Source organism: Alexandromys fortis, unplaced genomic scaffold (genome assembly GCF_014885135.2).
Source record: "Alexandromys fortis isolate MF-2015 unplaced genomic scaffold, M_Fortis_MF-2015_v1.1 scaffold_30, whole genome shotgun sequence".
NCBI lineage: Eukaryota > Metazoa > Chordata > Mammalia > Rodentia > Cricetidae > Alexandromys > Alexandromys fortis.
In genome coordinates, this window is record NW_026067922.1 from 6,931,903 (window position 1) to 6,958,160 (window position 26,258).

The 26,258-nt window shown below is 47.2% G+C and overlaps 1 protein-coding gene across 1 annotated transcript in view; it reads left to right on the plus strand.

The window, feature by feature from the left end:
- Positions 1 to 26,258, plus strand: part of Cyria (CYFIP related Rac1 interactor A) — a 111,777-nt gene that overhangs the window by 20,832 nt on the left and 64,687 nt on the right. Inside the window, exon 2 of the mRNA XM_050141974.1 lies at positions 21,902 to 22,043. The gene's annotated coding sequence lies outside the window, so the exon portion shown is untranslated. The remainder of the gene's footprint in view (positions 1 to 21,901; positions 22,044 to 26,258) is intronic.

The following is a 26,258-nucleotide window of genomic DNA, read 5'->3' on the forward strand; positions in this document are numbered from 1 at the left end:
CACACACACACACACACACACACACACCATAACGATTTCTAATGAACATATGGGCATCCTTGTGGCCTAGGCAAGTAGATACGTACAGTTAACCACGATGGAAAGCATTTTAAGAAGTATAACAGGATTCAAGAAAGCAGAAATAAGATTCATCATTTTTTTTCTGGGGCTGCTTTGACCATGCAGGGAAGCCTGAGCTTGTTTGCCCCACAGCCCCATGAACTCTTAGTACTGACTGGCTCCTCTAGATTCCTAACATTCTTTGTTTCGCTTATGTGAGCATGCGCCATGTTCAAGGCACCTCTCAAGCTGGAGCCAAGACCTCTGCTACCGCACCTTTGTGCACACTGGGGACACTTCTCTGCTTACCTCAAAATATGTTTGTGGGATAGCTGTGCAAACCAAGAAGAGGTGGCTGTGTCCATTTAGAAGCTACCAAATTACAAACCTAAGTCATTTGTAGTTTTTGTTGGTGGTTATGAAATTGCTGGCAAAAAAAAAAAAAAGCAGTGGAAGTGTCGGTTCTCATGGATCAGTTCTGCTCGCCTGCCAGCTCCCCTGGAACGTCTGCAAGCTCGATTGAAATACGACTTTCAGATGAAAAAAGAATGTGATCATGCTCCAAGTATTCTTTCTCCCTCGATTTCTACCACAATGAAAAATAAGAATTAATCCTTGTTCACTTTAATGTTAATTGCTTTGCTGGATAAATCTTTAGGAGCTATATTCCTAATGAGCTCCCGATCTCTCAGAAGCTGAGTCGTGTTGTTGCGCGTGCCTGCATGCGTGTGTATAATATGCACATCCTGCTTTGTGTTTCTGCTCTACTTTCTTCTTATTTCCCATAGCAATAATTGACCCCCTTCCATATTAAAGACCCCCCAAAGGTAGAAGAAAGCACACGCAGTGATGCCGGAATCATCGTCCATGTGATTATCTATGTGTGGCCTCCAAGGAAGTTCCTTCTGGAGCCCCGTTAATTCTTGACTTTAATCAGAGCCCAACAGCCCCTAATCATGCTTCTGCGCTTGGTAATGGCAAGCCTTTTTACAAACATCTGGGAAGAAAGCATCGTCAGGGACACTTTTGATGGACAGCGGTAGTTAAGCACAGCAGCCGTTGGACAGCTGCCTCTGGAACATGGTGTGCTTCAACTCCCGGAAGACAGAACAGGGACAGTTCACAGAAGAAGTGGTCATCTGAGGCCAGGACATGGGCTCTGGTTCAGAAAGCCTTAAAAATCCTGTCAGTGAAGATAGATTCTTCCATGACCCATTCCACTGCAGGAACCGACTTAGATGAGGGACTTTATGACTTGCCTTGTAACCTCCAAATGTTAGAAGTAGACACCGTAATTGCCACGAGGTTGACTTGACTTCGCCTCAGCCACTAGGACCCAGTAAGCTGCAAGGGTAAGAGAGTTAAGATGTTAAGATGTTCTCTCGACCACGTTCAGGTCAGCAGGGAGATGAACCTGACATTCAGTCATCAAATGTTGGTCAAGTAATTGCTGGTAGTCAGGCACTGTGCCGGGCACATGGGGTGGAGGAGGGGGATGCATTTCATGGCTTGTGTGCTTTAAAGGCGAGCCTTGTGATGAACTGTCTCTCAGATCACGCGGGTCCGTCATGGAACTGGTCCTGGCGGGAGATAGGTTGCAAGTGTCACACACCTCTTTATCCTTCCTTTATCCACAGAAGACTTTTAAGAACACTGTTTAGTTGAGCACTGGAGGCATGATGATGAACGAGAGCCACATGGCTGAAAAAATGCCTGGAAAGTGTGCTTACTGGAGTTCCAATTGTGGGAGAATAGAGAGGAAGGAAGAATATTGTTATCTTTGTGATATATGGGGAGATGTGTGACAGGAGCATCGAGGGAGTGTTTATGCACAATTGTTTATCAGCTTTGATGTGTTTCATTCACATTTTGATTGAGCATGTTTAGGAGACAAAACATAAGTCTGCACAGGAATCCCTTGAAACTGCACTCTGTTGGACTGCGTAAGTCTGAGGCCACTTAACAGTGCTTTTTTGTGGCATCCGGTAATCAAGATATTGTTGCATGTTAAGGTGATGGAGAAGTTTATGCCTTTACTACCTTATTTTCAAAGATCTGATGTCTACGAGACCACTTAACTGCCTCTCACTGTACCTAAATGCTATGAATTGTCCAAGCTACAGTTCAGATGCAAAAAATAATAAAAAATAATAACTTTAGCTACAGCAACAGCATCAATATAGTAATAAATAACAGTTGTAAAAGATAATTTGTGTTGCTTATTATGTATAAAATAATAATGGAGTAATAATAACTTTAGCACAAAGTTAGAAAGTAATATTTAAAAATGGTGAGGGTGGGGCTGGAGAGATGGCTCAGTGGTTAAGAGCATTGCCTGCTCTTCCAGAGGTTTTGAGTTCAATTCCCAGCAACCACATGGTGGCTCACAACCATCTGTAATGGGGTCTGGTGCCCTCTTCTGGCCTGCAGGCATACAGACAGAACATTGTATACATAATAAATAAATAAATATTAAAAAAAAAATGGTGAGGGTGTAAGCATGTCCTTAGGTGTAGGAAATGTGTTCCGGGTAGGAAGAAGATATATTTGAGAATCAGCAAGGAATCAATGATAGAGCACCCTCCCACCCCGCCTCACCCCAACCAAAAAAAGGGGGGGGGGAGAGAAAGCAGGGGTGACGTCAGAGAATCTTGGAGGAGGCATGAACTTTTAAGTTTGAGCAAAGGGGGACCTACTAGAGAGCCTGGACCAGAGGAGGACCCTGATGGCATCTTGATGTTACCATGGCTCAGGCTGCTGTATGAAAAGCACACCAGCAGGGAATGAAGATGGGACTCCAAAGGTCTGGTGAGTGGATATTCTAGCTAGACCGAGAATCGCAGAATGGAATTTTCAGAATGGTTGGATGTGGGTCATGAAATAAGTAGGCTAGATGACTCAGTATTTGTCCTGGGATCCTGAATGTCTGGAATTGCTGTTAGCTGAAATGAGTGCATCCGCGGATGAGGAGCTAGGAGGAAGGATAAAGACTTCTAGCCGTTGGCGCAAGAGTCGCACATTGGAATGCAGAGTTCACAGAGGCTGTTGATTATGACAAACAAGGGTCAGGTCAAAGAAGCTGTAAGTATAAATTTGGAATTTATCAAACTGTAGATAGTAGTTAAAGGCCTAAAACTGCAAAAAAAAAAAAAAAGACCCCCAAGAGGGCATGTTCTGGTGAAGCACATGAAGGCTGGAGGTTCCAGAGAATGCCGTCATTCAGAATTGGGAAGAAGAGAAGGAGTCGCTGACCCCAGTAAACTGATGAGGAGCAGCCATTAGCTACTGGATAATAAGAGACTTGGGTCCCTTAGAAACCACAGAGATGAAGACCTTGTAGAAATGGTGATGACCCACGTGTGTCTCACATTGGTGGTACTGTGGGGTTAGTGGAGATAAAGGGCGAGAGCTGGCCTTTCCCTTTAGTCTCCTGGAGCTCACCTCATCCTCCTCCAGAACTCCTCCTTGCCTCCTCTACCTGCTAATGTGACTTCAGTTTCTATAGGTGTGCCTCCCCCAGTCCCACAGACTGTCACTGGCTCACTCACTCATTCACAACTGATGTATATGCTAAGTGTCTCCTGGGTATCAGAAAGAGTGCTTGCTAGAGTGGCCACAGAAATATAAACCAACAATTTGGGTGTCTTACAGTCCAGGGCAATGGTTCTCAGCCTGCCAATTGCTTTAAATACAGTTCCTCAAGTTGTGGTGACCGCCAACCATAAAATTATTTCATTGCTACTTCGTAACTGTAATTTTGCTACTGTTATAAATAATAATGTAAATATCTAATATGTCTGGACCCACAGGTTGAGAACCACTGGTCTAGGGACAACAATAAGGTGAATAGGATCCATGGCAACAGAAACGAAAGGGATTGAGATGCAGTAACATGATGAGAGCTCAAAGGGAAATATATTTTCTCTGGAGGTCACCATCTAATTCATGGCTGAAACGGCCTAAGTTTGGTCTTGAGGGATGAATAGCACTGGGAACTGAGGAGGCAGAGTGGAACGAAGAATATTTGACACAGAGAGAAGTTGTGGCCAAAAGCATTGTACAGATGAGAGTTGCCAGAGGGCTCTTTTCCTTCAGGAGCAGATTCTGGGGAGGAGAACTAGGACCGGAGGTTGAGGATAGAATTTTGATCAGGGACCTAAGGAGATGATCCTTGGGAAAGGGAGGCTGAGCCCTATTTCCAGTCAGTCAGGGCATCATTGAAAGGTTTGGACCATGGAGATATGCTTTGAAGGTAGCTGATTACTCTTTGTTCCTTCTTAAAGCCTCAGAAGAACAATGGGAAAAAAGATAGTTCTCACCCAAAAGGTGACATTTTAGATGAGGGTATGAAAATTCCTTATCTAGAGGAAATAATATGCTCCAGGAAGGGGGGAGGGGGGTCCATGTGACTGATAGATTTGAGGAACCCAGAGAACAAAAGGTGAGCATAGGGTGGCTTCAGGGACTCGGGGAAGAAGAGAACTATTGCTCCTAATTTTGGACCAGAGGAGGGTCACAATGTAGTGATGCTACTCTAGCTCTGTAGGGGAAGTAGATTGGTCACTGGGTGACGAGGATGGAATGATGTCCTGAATCCGGGCTGGAGAAAGATGGCAGGGACACACCACAGAGCCATGAGGTAGAGCCAGGGCTCTGAGACTCCCTGGGAAGCCCCCCAAACATTCTGAATGTAGTATACTTGGCTTCTGCCACTAAAGGCTCTTGTCCCCTTACTGCCTCCCCATCTCCTACCCAGCCTGCTCTTCAGACTCTATCTCATTGATGGCAGGAAGGAAGCCTGTTTATGTGAGGGAACTCTGTGATTAACACCATTTCACTATTAAAGAAACAAAGGAGCCCTGTGACTGACTCTCCACCTGTACTCCGCCCACTTTAACAAGGCAAGCCTGGACCCTGAGAGGCTGGCCATGTGATCCCATCAGGCCTGACCTCTCTGGGCTTCTCTCACATCTGGCCTGATCAAGTGCTGGCAGGGAGGGGTCAAGAATTCTTGCGCAAAACACCTCCCGAGCCCCAGGGAGAGCAACACGCAGCACCCGCAACCAACAGACAGTGCCATTACGAAAATGATGGCCAACCAACCAGATGGGGCCCTCCACTCTGCCTCTGTTTATAACTCAGCCCAGGCAACCTGCCTGCTCATTCTGCCTAGAAAACCAGACCCAGGAGAACAGCCTGCATGCCAGAGAATGGAACCTACTCGGTCCTTGGCCAGCAGGGAATAGTGGGACATGGTGGGTAGTGGCCCACAAGGGCATCATCAAGGATTTCTGGAGGTTGGAACCCCAGCGTTGCGGGGGAAGGGCCTGGCCTGCAGCCAGCCCCCAACATCCCCATTCCTGTGGCAGCTCAGGGAAAGAGCCCTTTGTGGCAGGCAGGCTGGCTTCCTCCTGAATCTGCCCATAAAAGGATAAAAGTGCTGTTATCTGGTCGGCATTGGGTACGGTGGCTAATAATACATTTTTCCAAAGTGTGTCTCTTTCCCCCTTTGTGTGAAGTCGTGTGCTCATGTATGTGCGGGTGAGCCTGCTCCCGCACAGTTTGCCGTCTCTATGTGCTAACAGATGGATCCAGCCTCATCTTTTATCCGGTGTTACAGAAGATAAAACTGAAACTGAGTGGCTGGCTCTCTCTTCGATTTAAAGGAGGAGGGGGAAAAAAAACTAAAATAAAATAAAAAAAGCTTTTCAAGGGAAGCCCTTATGCTACAAAAGAGTGATCCAAAATCTCGCCTGGCTTTGCTTGAACAGCAAAAACGCAGTAGAACCATTTCAAAGTGTCTTTCTTCCCTCCCCCTTCTCGACTGCTCCAAAATATATGATCTCTTGTCAGAAGTAGGCCAAGCTTGAAGGCGGTCATGAATTATATATCAAGGGACATCATTACCCAGGAACCTTGAACAAATGCCCGACGGTTTAAATTTTACAGATTTTTTTTTCTACCTAGCAGCAGCAATTTTTGCCCGAGATGGACTCGGAAAGTGTTTTTACAAAATGCACAATGAGACGTTATACTAATAAAGGTGATTGTGCAATGGCTGGGAACTATTTCTTCCTGAAAGAAGGCTTTTCTCCCACACGCACCGCCTGTACTCCAGGTACTTAGGCCAGCATCCTCCACTTGTCTTGCCTTTATTTCCCGCGGGAGTCAAAGACGTCCAGAATGAAGGCTGATTGAGAGAGGGAAGCTGGAATCAGCTGGCTATTCTGGGACCACCCTCTGTAGCAAAGACGTTGCCATTTCATTTGAATATCAAATACGCTTCATCCACCTATTTAATCACGAAGATTCAAAGAGGCTTTCTGAGAATCCTCTTTCCACCCGAACCTGGAAACACTCATTTGGGTAAATAAGAAAGGAGGCTTGGGGGACATTGGTGCTGCTCCCTCCTTGCTGTGCAGGTGTTGGAGAATGAGCCCCCCACACAGGCAGGTATAAGCAGTGGTTGGAGGACCCAGCGCTTCTCGACCGAAGCTGCTTCTACTGTCACCTCTAGGCTTGTAGAACTGGATGTGGGGGTCCTGAAAAACTTGGAGACACTGAATGATCTGTGAATATGTAGCAACCAAAAGGTACACCTGAATCAGATGAATCGTGCAGATGAGGTGTTGCAGTTGGCATGAGCCCATGGCACACTATGAGACCTGATGGGATGCTGGGTTTGCAGCATTGTCACTGAGATGCCAAAGCAAGCTGCTCAGATTGGAATTGCAGTGTCCATCCTGTCCATGCAAAGTTTTCTCATCTTATTGCAGGGGTTCAATTAGGAAAAGCATAGACCTTTAATATTTTCCTACCATTGTCTTTTAGCATGTATCAAATTAGTATATCTTTGGATTGGATTATTTTAGAAAAACAGGTAATATCCACCTTTCTAGTGTGTATATTTGCTTTCATCTTTAATAAATGATAAGATTGTATATGTAATAAGATGATGTGTGCATATAAATCAAGGACTTGCTTTTAAAGTTATTTTTATGATGATTTATTATTGGTAAATATTTGATTTGTATATTTATTGGATAACCCTATGTCCCTGGAGCCACATGGTAAAGGGACTGTGAGTAGAAGAAGCTCCAGAGCCCCTGATCTAGACAGAGCCATAGCTGCAGAAGTGGCCTCCTTCTGGGAATCAGGGTCTCTTTCCAGTTTGTTCTCTCTCTCTCTCTCTCTGCATGTGCATGTGTGCATGCATGCATTATATGCTCATGCACATGAATATGGAGGCCAGAGAAGGAAGACATCAGTGGTCTCCTCCACCACTCTCCACCTTACTGTTTTGAGCCCAGGTCTCTCACTGACCCTAAAGCTCACCATTCAGCTAGACTGTCTGGATAACAAGTTCCCAGGACCTGGCTGCCTCAGCTCCCTAAACTCAGCTGACAGATACCACCCATGCCTGGCATTTTTTTTAAACTTGGATGCTGGGAGGTTTGAACTATGGTGTCTTCTTGTTTTCCCAGCAAGCACTCTTACCTGTTCTCTGTCTCTCCAGCCCCTAGTTTCTCACGTTGTTTTATTCAAACACTGAGTATATGGAGGATGCTTGATGTTTTCCCATTTTAGAGACAGAAGTATTGCTAGAGCAGGGATGTAAATAATAACAAGATAAAACACATATATAAAGCAAAATATAAACCAGGAAGACTTGTCCCATCTAACCTAGAGAAAAGTAAAACCCTGTGTCAGAGTGGAGATTCCTCAGGCTTTCCTAGGGCCCTGTGGTCTCAGTGCCTGTGCCATACTGCAACCCTGACCTCTCTCACATCTACCACCATCATTTTCTCTTACTCCTGTGAGTTCCATTGTTCGTATTCATTGCTAACACTTAAAAAAAATTAAATTACGTATATTACGTATATGGGGGCAACAGGAGGTATGTGTACACAGGAGGGCAAAGGTGCTGGACCCCTCTGGACCTGGAATTAGAGAGGCATAATTTTTAACCACCGAGCCGCCTCTCCAGCCCACTTTTGCCTGGGCATCCTCCTCACATCCCTCATCAGCCTGGCAGAAGACTATGTGGCTCAGCTTAGGTTCCTCTAAGAAATCTTTCCCGCCGGAGACTCACCACCATGCAGGTGGAGTTCCAAGCACATCATCTGCCTCTCACCTGCTCTGAGTCCCACCATGATGGCTGCCATGCTAGATTTAACTGCCGCGCCATGTATTCTTTCCTGGTAGCCTATCAACTATTAGCAAAAGAAGGTGGGGTTGCCACATTTTGTTCTCAGAATCTTTCTGCCAGAGATAGAAGAAGCATAGGAAGTTACAGTCTGAAGGTATCTCTCAATGAGATCCATCCTCCTAAACCCCATGCCTCTGTCTAGACATATCCCAGAGAAAGACTTCATGTACTAATGGGACTCCATGATTATCCTATGTGGCAATGCCCAGAACCAGAGATAAGGTCATAGTCACCTTGTGTATCCCCCATGACTCTGGTTCTCCTTACCATGCTCGGCTGACACCCTAAAGGGGGCAACCTTCCAGAGTCCATGGCTTGCAGTCTACCACCAAGTTAGTACAATCCCCGGTGAGGAAGGAGGTCCCACTATGAGAATGAACCCAGGATGCGGATTCACACCACCTCTGCCACTGGCTGGCTATGCACGCACTGAAATTTGCCTATTGGCTCTGGGTCTTCATCTCTGCCTCAATAAAAGAAAACCGAAAGATGCTATAAGAAGCTACTTTGATAAGGAGGGGACATTATTTTGTAAAGTGCTCAGTTGCGCATAGATATTGGCCAACATGAAGATGAAGAAATCACAGCTTCCAATTGAGTAAATCGTGGTATTAACATACAGCCAGCCAAGTGATTCTCACTGGGACCCATTGTCTTAGTTCAGGATGCTGGAACAGAAGGCAACAGCCTGTGGCTTAGACAACAGAAATGTAGTCTTCATAGTTCTGGGAGCTAAAGAGTCCAAGCAAGATTTGGTGTCTGGTGAGGACCCAATTCATAATGTTCAGATGGTGACATCATATGAGGAATGGGGAGTCCAACCCTTCCGAGTCACCCAGTCACAGAGTTCCGGCCTAGTGGCCCAGTACCTCCTAAGGCCTTATCTCCACAAACATGGCATTGAGAATTTAGTGTTCAACATGTGGATTTTAGGGGCTGTGATCATTAGTTCCTAGTGCTTCTTCTTTTGTTGCTGTAGTTATTACAACTTTAAACTAGAGAGAGAGAGAGAAAGAGAGAGAGAGAGAGAGAGAGAGAGAGAGAGAGAGAGAGAGGGAGGTAGGCCTGAGCAGTCAAATCAAAGAAATCCATTTGCTGTTTGGCCAGGATATGCTTGTATTTCTCTTAGCCTGGCTATAATAAGACTCACCTTGCTGGAATGTAAACTTGAAGGATGAGTGAGAGACTTGTGATGTTTGGAAACTGCTCTCTCTGAAGCTTTTACATCTCCATTCTGTGGTCCCAAGTCCTGCCTGGGTTACAGCCTGCTCATTCTGAGCTGTAGGGAAACCTTAGGGAGGGAAGGAGGGAGGAAGGGAGGGAGGGAGGGAGGGAGTGTAGAGAATTTAAAAGCCACTCTCTCTGGCAAAGTGTGGTAATCAGGGTTGAATGCACTGAAGCCTGTGTTTAAGAGCCAGCAGGGAAGGCAGCCAAGTCTGCCAGGCCTGGGGCATCTGCACCCTCTCCCACCCCCACCTTGCTCAAGCCACAGGCCTCATCCACAAGGGAAAGGGAGGGAAAGGTCCCTGCTCAGGTGACTTCCAGCTCTCGCATTCAGGAAGTGTGTTTTATAGCTGAGCCAGCTGTCATCCATAGACCAGGAAGGGCAAAATCCTCTTCATTACCTCGCTCGCAGTGCTAGTGCCTGCTAAGCCACTGGATCCTACCCGATCTAGAATTAGCTCTGAGCCCTTGGACTTTTAATGAAAGGGCTGCGAGAGTCGGGTAGTTTATGGTTGGCCTTAACATCTTCAGGGAGACACAGAGGGAGGTCCTTGTTCTGTCGTCTTCCCCTTTAGAAATCTCCTGCCACTCTGGAGTGAGGATGTGGATGAGGAGTGTCCCAGAGACTTCCAGGAAGGGCCTGTGGCTAGGCTTCTCCCCCAGCTCTGCTGACGCCAAGCCCTGGAGGCTCCGTGACAGTAGGTTTGTAGCCTGCTATTGGTCTTTTCCTTGGGAGGGCCAGAGTTGAGCCAGCCCCAGGGGATTCTCTTGTGGTTCCCTGGGCTCGCTCAGCTTGTTAGTGTTTCTTAACCTAACACTGTGCTCCACTTTGGATGGTTTGCGCTAAATGCGTTTTTTTTTTTTCCAATCCTCAGCGGTGCCGAGAATAAAAGGATTGTCTTTTAAAACGTGGTTTTGAATGTGTTGAAAAGAAGCCTGCCTGCTGAGTGTCTCTGACAATTGCCTCCCTGGAGGAGGGCTGGGAAACCTTATCTTCCCAGATATCTCAACTCCTGTTTGAAAGGGGCTTAAATAAAATTGCCTTTCTGACCAACGCTGACAGGGTCAGCTGGGTGGTGATTATTTATCTAAGCTGGGTCTCAGGCTGCAACTTTATATCAGGCTTCCCACTTCCCGACGCCTTCCAGAGGAAGAGACAATCTGATCGTACTGGATGGAGAGTTGCTCAGTGCTAGGGTGTATGCCGTGACTCGATTGGACCCATTCACCCTTTCTATAAGCATCTGTGGTGTGCCTGGCACTGTGGACACAGTGAGAGCTCTGCCTTCCTTGGGCATTCTCTTTCCCTGGCCCACATCGTGCTCTGCCCCTTTGGCTTACCTTCCAGGACTCCTGCCAAGAGACCTGGATCCTTTATTTTCATTCTAGAGGCCAATGCATGCGCAGACTTGCTTTAGCTCCTGAGTGTGAATATCCTCACACTGATATCCCTTGGTGTGGTGGCTTGAATGAGAAATACCTTCCAGAGGCTTACATATTTGAACACGTGGTCCTTGGTTGATATTTGGGAAGTTTGCAGAACTTCAAGCCTTGCTAGAGGAAGTGTGTCGCTGGGGCCTGGCTCTGAGAGTTTATATCACTCACTGTTGGTTCTCTGCTTTCTGAGTGTGGTTGGGGATGGGATTTCTCAGTTTCCTGCTCCGGCTGCCTGTGGCTATGCTTTCCCACCCTTATAGACTCAATCCCTCTGGAACTGTAAGGCAAAATAAATTCTTCCATAAGTCACTTATGGCCATGGTGTGCTATCGCAGCAACAAAATATGTTATTAATATACTCAGCCTTAGCATTGCTGGCATTCGGTGCAAAATATGCCCTTCATTGTCGGGCACTTAGCAGTTTTATAGCCAGTAGCACCACACACACACACACACACACACACACACACACACACACACTCTTCAATTTTGATGACCAAATATGTTTGTAAACATGTCTGGTCTGTATTTATTGTTACCAAAGTACCTTTCTATTCTTTTCTTATTAAAAAAAAAAAGGAAACTTATGGCCAGAAGGGTAGGCATTTCAAATGGTTAATTGGGAAATAGATGTAGCTGTAATTAAAATGGCTTATGTTTGGGCTGGAGTGATGGATGGTTCAGTGGTTAAGTGCACTTGTTGATCTTCCAGAGGATGCAGGTAATGTTCCCAGCATCCCACATGGTGGCTAACAACTATCTGTAACTCTAGGTCCATTTGTAATGCAGACGTACATATAGGCAAAGCAGCCTGCATGTGCATATAAAACAAAAATAAATAAGTTTAAAAGCAAAGAGAGAGAGAGAGAATAAGAAACAGCCCATCATCTCATGAACCTATTCTGCACCGTGATAAGTCAATGTTTCATTAATTCTGTGGGATAATGAAAACAAAATTGATGAGGGCATATGCCCATTTCCATGGTGGGAACACTCGTATCATGGCTGATTTCTGGGTGCTTGTATGACCTCACTGAACATAAAGTTGGAAAGAGATACAATTGACTTTGGTGACCTAGTCCTAGAGCTTCACAGTGCCGTAGTCTTATATGCTGCCATATGGTGACCAGCACTGTGCTCTTTGTTCTCTCTTGTATCTTATTCTTCTCTCCCAAAGGCAGGCTCTTCACTATTGTGATGCTCTGTGAAGAACACACCTGTCATTTGGCTTTGGTCACCTCTCTGCTAAGTATGAAACAGCTAGGCTGGGCTGTTCTCGTTTGCCTACAGAGTGACTGTCTCATTTGAGTCCTTGTAGCAGTATGATGGCCCCGGTGTTGGACAGAAGCCTTGGAATGTTCACCCCAGGGCAAGATCTCCTAAAAAGAATGTACTCTGGTCAGGGACATGGGTGGTGTTTCTTGGTAGTCACCGTGCTGGGTGTAAGGTACTTGGGAGGGACCATGTGGAATCTGTGAGAGACAAGAAAGACAGCAACCGCTTTTACTATTATAAAATGAACGCTTATACCTAAAGAGAAGATGCCTCTTGCCCCCTTGTTCCTTGGTAGACGTGGTTGGTTGTCACATAAAGGTAAGCTAACTGATCCCGAGGGCGTAGCTGGTTTTAGCTTTTTCACCGGGACCATGGCCCAGTGCCAAGTGCTCCCTGGGAACCTCTGTGCTTTGTTAACTAGGAGAATGAGAAGAATCATAGTTGGCCATACAGAAATGGCTGATCTCCCCCTGTCTTTGACGTCATGCCAAGGTGTAACCTTTGAGAGTAGCCTGTGACTGGAATGTGGATAGTGTCAGAGGAGATAGGTGTCCTGCGCATTGGGATTTTATCCCGAAGGTGGCAGGAGATCCTTGAAAAGGGCCTAAGTCAGGAAGACACATCACCAGATCCGTGCTTTGCCAGTTCCCTTTATGGGATCACAGCCTAGGAGGGACAAAACAGGTCATGAGCTTGGAGGGAAGGGCCCGTGGAAAATTGATGAGGCACTCGTGAGCACTAAATGCCAAGGGTTCAAAAGGGTAGAGACCAGTGTGAGCTGCAGTGTCAGCGGGAATCAGAGAAGACTTCCTGGAGGAAGTGACCACTGCCTGCTGCCTTTCAAAGGTGACCACCTAGCCTGAGAGAACGCAAAGCCTTGCTGATCTTTCGGGCTGACTGTTCATGAGCCACACTCTGTATGGGCTCCTTTATGGAGGGATGCGAACGATTGGCTGAGGAACATGGATTCTGCTAGAAGATGATGAGTCTAGAAAAACGGTAAGAATGGAAAGTGTGTTTGGCTCTTGTCACGAGACTTTATACCTGTCTCTTATCTCTCTGCTTCCTCTTTCTTTCTCTCTCCGACAAGGTGTGAGCTGCCGAGGGTCCTGATATAAAGGGATCTTGTTCCCTGTTCTTCAGGAACAGAATACTCCCTTGGCTTCTTGGGGTGAGTGAAAGCCTGGATGCTGATCACATGACTTGGGATTTTCCTCACAGCTGGAAGCCCAGGGCCCAGAGCAGCTGTGCTTTTGTCTAGCACAAGAGCCAGTTTTGTCTGGGAGGCCAGGGCTGACTGTGTCAGTACCACAGGAAAACTGGCTCCCAGCTGTTCCAGATAGGTAAGGGCTCTCTCTGTCTGCCCTTACCAGGAGTGATGTGATGGCCCTGTGTCCTGGTGCCTCCGTTGGGTCAAGCCCATACTGCCTCACCTGCATGGACCCTAACCTGGACCCTTGCTGCAGAAGAGATCGACACAAAGCACCGGGCACAGCTTCCAGATGCCGTTTTTTTTTTTTTTTTTTTTTTTTTTGTAGTGGCACTGAGGCCAGGGCCTTGGCAGTCCCAGCATGGCTTATAGGATTCAAGTGGTATTTGCCGTGTGGGACCCATGTGGTTTGGGGTTCCTGAGTGCTGGAACCTCTGCAAGAGATGCTGGAACTTGGAGTCGCTGGTCTAGCTGAACCTTCAATAGCAGATGCCTCTCACCACACAGCTTTCAGCTGTGCTCAGTATAACACAATCATGTGCTCTTTCTGACTTCTGCGCTTGACAGTGGTACTGCCTTGAAATGCCCAAAACCTTTGTTTATACCAAGTGGCCCAAGGTAGCTTTGCCTCAGTAATCTAGGCCAATCCTGAAGTTTGCTGAAGTTCTATTGGTCACTTGTTAAATGCCATAATAACCCTGGAATGGAGCTAGTAGTTCTATTGTGGATAAAAGGCCAATGAGGCTCAAAGGTTATATATTTGCATGGACCTAGGATTGATGTCTACAACTGTTTGCCCTGCCTGTACTGCATATAGTAGCTTCCCACTCTGTTACCTTTAAGTTTTCTCCAGGAGTCATTGAATGCTCCTTTCCCTTAGTGAAACTGTGTTTCATGAATGAAGACATCCACACTCCTCTTTTGTATAGACCTGTTGATCAGTCAGTATAAAGAGGTGTAGGATGCCGAATCTTTAAGTAAGAACTGTCTATCTATCCCACGATGAGTGTAAAGAATGAACATAGATGGCTGTGACTTTTGGAAAAGAAAACTCACTGGATTTTCAAAGTTACCCAAAGAGGCTTGCTGGTATGCCATTGCTCTGTGAACTGCATTCAACTGGGGGGTTTATTTTAATATCAGAAAATAATGACTAAGTACTGTCCGGTCAAGGCCATGTTCAGGGATAGACCCAAGTCTCCGGTGGTATAACCATATCATCATCCGGGCTCGTATGTCTAGGAAGTAGTCAACTATAGATGATTCTAGACTGTTTCTCTCTGTCTAACTGCTTACCTTCCCTGTGGAGACAGGATAAGATATCATCTGTTGACATCTCTGACTTACTGAAGTGGTATACCTCTTACTGCTTCCAAAAGTTGACACTCCTGGAGTTGCTTTCCTAGGGAGAAAAGGGGCAGGCAAAAAATGTCTGATACCTGGCATTTAATTGTCTTATTACTCAGAGCTGCCAGAGAAGGAAACCAGCTGCTTTGTCATGTGCCTCCCTTCCCCCTAAAACACCTGGAATAAAGAACACTCTAGAAACTGTTTCCAGGACAAGGATTCATTCTGGCCTTTTGTTCAGGGAATGAGTTGTGGCCTTTCGACTCACTGAAAGTGAAAGGCCGAGTGGAGATTTCTGAATGTTCCAGCCTCTACAATAGGGACATTCACTTCAATGGCAGCATAGAGGTGACAAAGATCACAGGCCACTTCAGAGCCTAAAATCAAACATGTGCTTCTTGTTCTGTTACCACAGGCCAATAGCCTCTCCTTCACCTGAGACTTGGATGACCAACCATGAGCAACTCTTGGCTTGGCCTCCTCTTTCTGGAGTCCGGGGACAGGGGCTTCAAATGCACACTTCTCTACACCAATATTAACACAGAATATCAGTCTCAGTCTTTCTCAGCTGCTCCCATCTGTATGGTGTGGTGGTATAGATAACAGATGTGCCACTATTGCCAGGAAGGCCGAGCTGAGTCTTGGGAAAGGACCCAGAGAAATAGTCATGAGGTTCCCACCATAGAGCAGTCATGACAGGTGATGAGTTTTGGTAAATAGGACAGACTTCTCCTCTGAATTAGGGAGTATGCACATAGTATGTCCCTTTGCAAGTAGGGGAGAGTCACACTGTGTGGTATCTTGGTATCTCAGGTGGAACTTGGAGCCCTGTATAGAGATGGGGGCTGCTCAGAGCTACCAGGCTTTCCTTGGGTCTCAGCCAGTCTCTGTCTGTAATATCCCCTGAATGCGTACTGGAAACTCGAGTCCCTTCAGAGCATGCACAGATGGCTGTTGCTCCTTGGTTTTACCTGTATTGATATGTGGGTTGAATTCATGACTGACTTCCTGGTATCAGAAGAAAAACAGATGTCTTTCTCCTCTTGGCCTAAGATCCTTAAGAAGGAGGGTTCTTGGGGAAGATGTGAAAACAGAATTGCTCCTTAAGTGATGGCTCCTTCCTCCACTGGCCCAGGGTGGGCAGGAAAACTGCAGTTTCTCACCCTCCAGGCATGGTTGGACACTGCTTGCGGAGGAGAAAGGCTAGGATTTGTGGAGTTATATACTGATCTCAAACGAAGCTCGGACCCACATCCTATGTAGGCTCCGCTCTATCTAGTGGTCTTAGGCAGCATAGCCACGTCTACTATCCCAGCAACTCATCCAGTGGCCAAGTCTGTCTGATGTCGTAAAGCCACTAGCAGGCCCCACTTCTAGAGGAGTAGTTTATCAAGGAACACAAAACAAGCAGTGGTTCAATTTGTGGATGGCTGGGATACAAGGAACCTACCAGCCCTCCTTGGGTAGCTTGCCAAATCTAGTCCCATCCTACTTCTCCAATCACACGGCTCCCTTGAGCTCATGCTACATACATGGCCTTATCAACTCAAGGAACAAAGGGTGGAACAATTGTTACAGAGGAAGGTTTGTGTGGATTGGGGAGTGGAGTTGTCCAGCAGAATTCATGTAACTGGACACGAGAATGACCAGCCCATTGCAAGTATGAATTGCATGTGTGGGGGGGTCCATGTGTCCTCATGTGTCTGGGTCAGTTCTGGCTTCTGTCATTTGTCCCAGCTGTGTTACTAGCAAGACTACCTTTTGTTCTCAGAAACATCAACGTTTTGATGACAGATCGTAAGCACACCTTAATACCATGTATATATCTATGCAGAAATGGTTAATAGGACCATAGCTCAAAGCGTAGTTGTGCAGGGTGGGCCACAGACTTCAGTGAAGTCCTGGGCAGGGTCCCTTAACAGCTAAGAAGTGGGTTATAGTTTATCACATGGGTAGTTCTCTGAATCATGTGTTACTAATGTGGCTTCAAAGTGAGCCGGTACAATGAAATGTCACACGAACAGTGGCTTCCAGCCTTTCTCACAGCCTTTGACCTTTATGAAATTATTTAGTTACCTCAACTGCGAAGTAGGGCTATGCATACAGACCTTCAAGAGTTTAAATAGTGATCTCCTTAAAAGCATCTGGCTCGCATCCTGCTATAGGACAGACCACCAACTAACGGCAGCTGCTGTTACTGTCATTATGACTGTTAGTTGTCCCAGGGTTGGCAGTGTTTGGGCTTTATTCTCAGCATCTGTGAAACGGTAAGAGATGACTTCTGTCCTGCCTTGTCCCTTCTTTCTTGTGAGATTGAAACCAGGCAGCCAGGAATCCTTGGGAGAATATGTGTCATTAGCCTGGGGACTGCGAGCAGAGAGTTGCCCACCTGCCAGCCCCAGCTGCTCCATTCTCTGGGCCTTGGGAACTGATTTCCCAAGACATCGACATCGCCCCTTCCACCCACCCAGATGATCCCTCTCAGGCCTCCAGGGTCCAGCCACTTCCTTCTCCTATGAGTGGGGCCATGTAAACATTGAGACCAGGATGCCATTTCCTGGTGGTGGCTGACCCCAGCGGGCTGCTGGCCAAAAGGGATCAGGGACTAACTCCTCCAGTCAGCTGTGAGCACTTCATGCCATTCCCTGCCCGGAGAGCTTTACTGCCTCCTCCTCCACTGAATGAAGAGTCCTCTGTTCCTAGGGGATTTGTTTTTATTCAGCTCTTTCCAGTGTCTTGCCCTTTAATATAGCTGCTTTGAGAGAGAGTTTTAGGAAGTGCTTAACAGCAAGAATTCCAGTCAGAGAGGCCGAGTTAATAAACTAACTCTTCTCTCTCAAACGCTGAATCTCTTAGACCAGAGGCTAAGCCCTGATGTATCTCGGTTTTCTTAACTGTGAAAGGGCCAGCAGCAGTGCCAAGCCAACAGGATTTCTGTGGGACTTTAGCGGGTGACAAGATGTACAACTGATGCTTGATTCACAGTTAGTCCCTGCTCTGATGCTGTTTTGTCCCCACTCCTGCCGCTGTGGGGAAAATGTCAAATGAAGCGCTCTGCTCTAATGGCCTCACTCTGCTTCGGAGAATGGGGAATTTTGCCCACTCTTGAATTGGCCTTTGACTTCCCTATCTGTCCGATGTGGAGTCACAAACGTGTTTTCTCAGGCCTTTGATCTTACCCTCTTTCTCTCCTTTGCTTCTGTTGGTTCCTACCCTGCCCCTCTGCCACCATAGACTCTGGGAGTGGAAGACCCACAGCTGTCAGCAGCTCCTTCTCTGGCTAGGAGGGGGAGGGACGTTGTGAGAAGGTCACCGCACTGGATGTCACCAGTTAGATGCTGCCTGTAGCGCCTTAATTCTGTCCCATGGCTCTGGCTAAAATCTTCCCCATTTCTGGATTTTAGCTTCTCCCGTTTGTTCAACAGCCTTTGTAGCTCTTTGCAAGCTGAGCAAAGGCTATGGTACTGAAAACCACATTCCCGGTCACCGTGTGTTATGGAGGGCTAGCCCTCCTGCTGATCAAAGCACCATAGGCTGTGGTGGCATCCCAGAAGGACAGGCCTCAGAAGCAGATCAGGACAGTGGGATGCTAGGTTGTGTCGCCGTGGAGACGGAGATGGGCTGATGTTGCTTTCCTCGTTTCATCTCTGCTCTCCCTTGGATATTTGGTTCTCATAGTCAGCTATGAGCTACTATCTGAAAGAGCTTGGATCCCCCACAAAGATATGCTCACGCAGGCTTAGCCCATGTTTGTTTGGATATTAAGAAAATGATTTACAGAATCTGGGACAGATCCCCAGAAGGCCATTTAATGTCAGACCTTGAGAAAATCCTCACTGGGGGCTTGCGATCCTGTCTAGGAAACAAGAGGAGGTGGGACCACCATGAGAGCCAAACCAATCCCCCTTGTGACCCAAATACTAGCCCAGGGAGCCAGGCCAGGTTGATGCCAACAAAAGCCGCCTAGACGCCAGCTTACCACTTCCTTCTCTGGGTTTGAACTATACTTTCTATTAGCTTCTTGGATGCGCAGTTTTGGGGAACCACTGGAGTGGTGGACTTGTGGACTGGTTAAGGATTCTACATTCTCTCTTCCTTCCTCGTGCCTGTGGGAGCATGAAGAACAGTGCTAAGCGCTATTGGGTCTCCACCCTCCTCTCTCTCCCCCTCTCTCTGGTCAAGCAGTGATAATGTTAATAATCTTCCTACAAATGTCTCGTCATTAAACCTTCACACTCAATTCTTCTGTTTTTCTTCTCTGACAGTTTCATATATGTGTATGGTGACCCCTGGTAACTTTCTACCCCACCCCCTGTTACTTTCCCTCCTCTTCCTTGGTCTTCCATGGAAATCCTCTTCCCAATAAGCCCCTCCCACACTTTCATGTATTTCTTTGTGTGTGAGAGAGAGACAGAGACATTCTGGGACAGGGAGACCCGCTGATTGGAATTCGGGTTCCTTATAAAGAGCATGGATGAGTGTTTATTGACTAAGTCCTGGACCACTTGACCAATGACTAGACTCCACAAGAAAATGATGCTCGCTCAGCAATAACCATTAACTGCCAACAGTGGCTGAGGGAGCAGAGGGTCCCACTGACCCTCTCCCTTGGAGTAAGACTATTTCTGTGAGGTTGTTGAGCTCACCAGGAGATGTTGTGCTAAATGATGTGTATTTGAAGATGGGGAACTTCTGGAAACATCTCTGGGTAAACAAAATAGACGGAAAGCATCAGGGCAGGATCTTAGCCATGCCATGAAAACTTAGTGTTCTGAACCTCTGTGTTATACGGTTGAAGGTAGCTGGTACAGTTTCGGTAAATGAGATTCATGTATGCCTCCCAAACCACGAACAATCTGAAAGTGGCTGAGAGAGAAAGCAGATGGCAGGGGCCTGGGAAAGCTCTCCAGATGTCTAGTCACCTCAAGAGTTCCATCACCTCAAGAATTCCTCTCTTATTTCTAGAACCTTCTTGGCTCACCTGCTCTCTCAGGCTTTGCCAAGAGGTGTGGGGGAAGGGCCTTCCCCCACCAGCCCTTTGGAAATCCACTTTCTTTAGTACTTACACCCAGCCTTGGATTGGACAGACCAGGCTCTAGGGCTGGAAATAGAATTTATGGGTACCCACCCACAGGACCCTCTTCCTCATCTGTGCCACACCCTATTTTCCAAAAACACAGCTCCACAGTCTGCTCAGAGAACACTCTCTGGTGGAGGACGTTCCAAAGCGGCTGTTTTCTCTAGTGTTTCCTCCCCCACTTCACTTCCTGTTTTTTTTTTCTTCCTCTTTCTCTGCCCCCGCCCCATCTCTCCTGGCATGTCCAGGCTGTCTGAGAACAGGAACAAAGCCCGGAGCATTGATAATCATGATTTCCTGTGGTGCCCTCTGCCTGCAGCTGCACAGAGCCCAGGCCAGTCCAACCTCCCAGAGCTGGGCAGTAAGCTCTGGCTTCCAAAGGCCTCCTCCACCCTGCCCTAGGACCTAGGAAGAATACCCCTCCCTGTGTCTCCAACACTGACAGCTTCCAAAGCACTTTGTCCTGCATTTGAGGAGGACAATGGGTGCATAGACAACTTCTGATTTTTGACCCCAATAAATGTAACCCAACTGATACGCACAGAAAGTTCTGAGAGTCAGATGTGGGTTTGTTTCTTTTTCTGTTTTATATTTTCACTTTTGACAGTTTTATCTAGCTACTTTCTCTTAGCCCCTCCCTCTGCTGGTGAACTTCCTTTTCTCTTTCCAATTAGTCTACTGCCTCTTTCTTTGAGTGCATGCACACCTGTGTGTGTGTGTGTGTGTGTGTTTGTGTGCATGCACACTCACATATGTGTGTGCATGTGTGTGTGTGCAAGGAAGCTCTGTGCAGGTTGGGCTTGTCAGTGCACTTTCTTCATGCCTCAGCAAACAGTCTAGCTGTATGAAGTTCGGGGTTCTAGTTGTGGGGAAAATTGAAATTAGTGGTGCCCGACAAGACAAAGCTTAGGCCAAGTTGGGGAAATATGGACACAGAGGTCACATGATGAACCTGGGAGCTATGATTTGGTTAAGCAATGTTAGATACGTGTGTTTCTTCTCTCAGTTTGTTTTCTGTGTTGAAGTGTGGTTGTTTAAATACACAGGAGAGCCAGAAAATCCCTGGAAGAGTTAGTACTCACCAGAAGAGTCTCTATCTTTTCCTATTTTTCTGCAACAAGGAGAGAGAGAGGGAGGGGACAGAGGGATTGAGGGGGTTGGAGAGAGAGAAAGACTTGTTGCCACTAAAAAAGCAAAGCCCACCTATGCTGTGTCCGTGGTTCACAGTCTTCCATAACAATGTTTTTATAATGAGGGAAACATGGACACCATCCGAGTCACATGTCTGAGATGGACTGTTTTACCAATTTAGTTCCCTCGTGGCAAACCCATAAAAACTACAAAAACAGAAGCGTGGGGGAAAATTTCACCTCGCTGTGAAATGTTTTTAAAAGGGAGAGGAGCTGCGACATGCCTCAGTGTGTGAAGTGCTTGCTGGGCAATTTCGTAAGGACCTACATTCCGATCTCCAGTCCCCATATACATGCTGCACACACGCGGTGACCTGCTGAATCCTAGTGCTCAGGAGGCAAAGATGGACAGATCCCTGGGGCAAGGGCAAGCTGTCTAGTGAGCTCTGGGCTCAGTGACAAACCCTGCCTTACTGTATAAAGGGGAGACTGATGGAAGATTCCCCTTGTCAACCTCTGGCCTCCACGCACGTATACACACACACCCGTGCACCCAGGGCCCATACGTATATGAACACACGTACATGTATATATGCACACATACAGAAGAAGCCTTTCCGTTCAGGGTCAGCAGCCACTCTTCGGTCAGCCTGACCACGAGGCTGCATTCTAAAGTTCCCCTTGCCAGAGAGTCCAAAGCCAATCTGGACCACCTCCCAAAAGGATGGTCTCAAGGATGCTGTTTTCTTCTTCAAGCCTTAGTTTCCCCAACTACGGGATGAATGAATTAGACAAGTTTATATCCTGGAAGTCTTTCTCTATTGGTGGTCCCTGATCCTGTAATTGTCTGCACATGGCTTAGAAACCCCAATGTGGTAGAAGGCCTAGAGATTGCCTGTCATAGTAACATGACTTTTGTTTCCTTTCCGCAGGGTACCACTCCCATAAGGACAGGGACTCTCGAGGACCACAGACCTGATTTGGGGAGCTCCTTCCTGTGGCCTCATTGCTGCACCCACTGGTTTGTCCCTTCAGTCTGGATTGGTGACACACAACCACTGGAGCTATATCCAGGTAACGACCTGCTGAGTTTGAGGACGGCGGAAGTCGATAACTAGCATTTTGGTAGGAAGGGTGTAATGTGCACGTTCGGAGACCACACGGAAGCACAGGGCTCACTCATCTCCCTAGGTCTGTCGTCTCTCATTAGAAGCTGTGCCTCCCAACGCTGTGTCTAAGGAAAGACTCAATGAAAGAGGACACAAATGAGAACTGTCACACGTATTCCAGGAAAACTATGGTTAGGAGGTGGGCCAAGGCCCCTGGGCATGTTCAGCTGTATTCTCAAAGGTGTCTGGGTCGCTGTGGGTGTCTGGAATATTTAGGCCTGAAGCAGGAGATTAGCATGACACATAGGGGAGGAATAGGTTAGAGCTGGTGTTTTAGTTGAAGTCCCTCCTGCCTTTTCTAGCTAAGCATATTTAGGCCAGCAGAAGTCCTCTGGTAGGCAGCCTCCCGAGGTGGGGTTTAGGTGTCCTGGAAGAGGCCTGGTTTGCATCCCGTTTGCAGTATCTTCAGGGAGAAATGCAGTTTACCGTCATCCAAGTGCTCGTGTGTACCTTTCTCATCGCCCCTTTCCAGACTGCACATCTGTTTCTCTCACACTCCCTCCCTTCCTGGGTCCCATTGACATTGGACAGCGTTTCTTTTCCTATGGGCAGTGCATGGCCACATCTATTTGAATTTCTTTTTTGAATTTGCATATGACGCAGGCTGACAAACCTCCCCATTTGACTAAAGGTCATCGGGGCTTCAGCTTCCTGGACTCGCACTTATGAGTACATCTCCCTTAGGCTGAGCTGGGACACAGCAGGACAAGGTTAGGGAGGACAGAGGCAGCATTCCTTACCCTGAAATGATCACCCACGTCACTCTCAATGGTCAGTGGAGTTACCGAACTCTACCTCCTGTGCTCAGGGTCTTCTTCCTAGAGCTTACCGTCATTCCCTTAAGAGCTAACGCCAGAAGTGCTTCATGGCAGCCGATAGAGCCCAGTTAGCCGACCGCTAAGGTATTTACCCACCTCGGTTCCCAGAATCTTCAGCCCCACACTTTCTCATTCATTCTAGCCTGGGGCGCCCTTCCTTTCTTCTTGTCTTTTTCCTCTAGCGTGTTCCCTGAGCTGTGGGACCATCCAGAGAAGGGAGAAGAGCACCGTGAATTAGAACGACCCCCGGGTGTATTTGGCTCTGTATACTAACTCTGCTAAGGTTATTGCTAAATTGCTGAGCCTGTGTCTCTCCCTGCTGCATGGGGACGGTGATTATTTTTAAAGCTGGCTGTGAGGCCTGAAAGACTTAATCCATTGACATAGGTTCTTACACCCAGTGAGCCATAGCAAAGGTTAGCTCCTTTCCCCACCCAGCATTTGTAGAGCTACTTAATCACAGCTCTAGCCCCATAATGGATTCCATGAACTGTGTGACTATAATCTGTGGGCAGACACTGTCCCCGACACCAGCAAGTCCCCAGCAGTTAAAGAAGGAGAGGCTGTCATCAGGCTTTAGAGCCCAACGCTTTGGCTTCGGCCAGGGCACCCTCCCCGGGGGGTCTAGCCATTTGGAAGCTTTGCTCTCTCCACTGCCATAGCAACTTCAGGACCCGCCCCTCTCCCAACTCCTTGACCAGCTCCCTGAACTATCAATGATAAATTCTCTTTCTTCCAGAAACTTCTTCCCTTCAAATCAGCACATGCCAGGGGTCTAGAAGTAGGTTCATGTGATTTGGGGCAGGCATTCAGATCTGAGACTCAGAGAAAAAGTTCAGTTCCAACTACAGTCTCCTCCAGACATTCTCCCTTGACTTAGCTGGTAGAGGCATTTGCCAATCCTCTCCCCTCCTCCTCCTTCCCCGGGCCGTCCATTCCTTCAGCAAATATTTGTAGTGCTTGTGTTATGTGGCATGCAGCAGGTGTTTCTTAGTGCTACGCTAGCAGTGCAGAAGGAAACAAAATCTTCATTTTCAGGGAGTTGCCATCTGGGTAAGGCCAGGGGTGAGGAACTGTTAGCGCATGTGCAAGTATTAGAGGGCGCATTCAGCACAATGGGGAAAATACAGCAAACAAAAATCACTAAATAAATCTGAGTAAGAGGGCCAGACTGTCCGGGAACCGGTATTGCTACAACAAGGGCTGGACTGGAGACTCCTGATGGTTATCTCAGGCGGAAAATGAGGGACAGAGAAGTCAGAAGGAATTGCTGAGACAAAGCTCCAGGGGACTGGGCTGGGCCTTCAGGGAGCTAAAAGTAGCCAGTGGGGTCTGAGCAGAGGAATGCAGGGAGAGCAGGAGGAGGTCAAAGCAGGAAAGTGTGGGCAGGGAATCGGATCCTTGAAGGCCACTGTCAGGAGGCCACTGGTGTTTCTGTCCTGGCTAACTTTCCCTGGTTCTTTACCATCCCTCTCTCCTCCCCAGTACTTCCCAAAAACTTCATCTTGAAAACATCCCCACATAGACACAAAGGTAAGTGCTCTTACCCAATAGAGTGTCAATCATTCATTCGAAGAATCTTTTCTGGGCTCTGGCTCCTAAGACTCAAGTCTCCCTGGAGCTTGTTCAAGGCACTGTGGGAAACCTCAGTGAGCCAGTGAGCGGTTAGGTGGAAATGAAAAGTTGCCCTACTATGATCAGAGTAGAACCAACTTGCTAGAGTAGGGATTTTTTTTTCTCCCAGAACCACCCAAAGGTCAGTTCCACTCATGCATCTGGAGTTCATTTGCATAATAGGTTTTTGCCAGGACTTGCCTTCAGGCTAAGCGGAGGGGGGGGGGATCAATTTCATTCCTTAAATGTTTGGATCTTCTTCTCATCAGCACCAACACGCAGTCCTCGCAGTCCTCGGCAGAAGTGCTGATTAGAGTCCACGCCCACACTGAGGTTGTTTATGGTTTTATCAGACCCTGTAGCTTGCAACAGGTAGTTAGTTACCAGCAGTAAGGCCCAAAGGGTGTCAGGAAACCTAAGGAGAGGTCACTGACTCAGACCCAGTGCAGCCAAAGGCCAGGGTAAAGGAACTCCCTGGGGGTGTTTTTCCTCTCAGACCCAGCCAGGAAGTCTACAGGTAAAATTGAGGGTAGGCCGAGAAACTTCAGGGCAGGGTGTGAGGAATCTCCATGAAGCTGCTGGAGCAGAGGCCTTGGCTGCTGGTGTGGACTCAACCTTCCTGGTGGCCGTGACTGGAATCTGATAGATGCTAAGCTGAGGTGCTGGCATAGAGTCTCAGATGCTGCAGGGCTAGGTGGTTGGAGCTTACAGGACTGTGAAGCACTCTTGACAGATGTTAACTAAAGATGGCTTCCCAGGGCTGAGGAGGTGAGTCTCAGCTGCAAAAGTGCTGGTCATGCAAATACAAGGACTTGAGTTTGACCCTCAGAACCCGTGTGAAGCAGATTCAGGTGTGGTGGCCCACATTTAATAACCCCAGTACTATGGGGTCAGAGACAGATAGCCCATTGACCCAGGTGTGGTGGCCCACACTTTAATCTGAATACTGGGGGGTCAGAGATACATAGTCTGTAGGGCTTGCTGACCGGGAAGCTTCATCTACTTGGTGAGTTCCAGGCCAGGGGTAAATCCTGCTTCAGAAAAGTAAAAACAGAAAAATAGGTGGTCATTTATTGAGGAGTAGAACCCTCTGTCCTACACAGACCACCCCCCAGACACATACATCACACACACTCATACACACACAGAGGCTCATGTGTACACACCCATAAATATGTGTACTCAAATGTATGTGAACGTGAATATACACACAGACATACACACACAAACACAAATATATGTGCACCCAAATATACATGACCATCCACATATTCATTCTCTCCCTCTCACACACACATACACACATACACTCACACACACTTAGAGACACACATGCACACACCCATAAATATGTGCACCCAAATATACATGAACATCCACACTCTCATACTCTCATTCTCACTCTATCTCTCTTTCTCTCTCACACACATACACACAGACACAAACACACTCATACACACTTAGAAGCACACACACACACAAATTTGTATACCCAGGTATGCATAAATGCAAATACACACACACACAGGCATATACATACAAACACAAATATACGTGCATCCAAACACCCAAATATGCATGAACATCCACACACGTTTTCTGTCTGTCTGTCTGTCTGTCTGTCTGTCTGTCTCTCTCTCTCTCTCTCTCTCTCTCTCTCTCACACACACACTCTCTCTCTCTCTCTC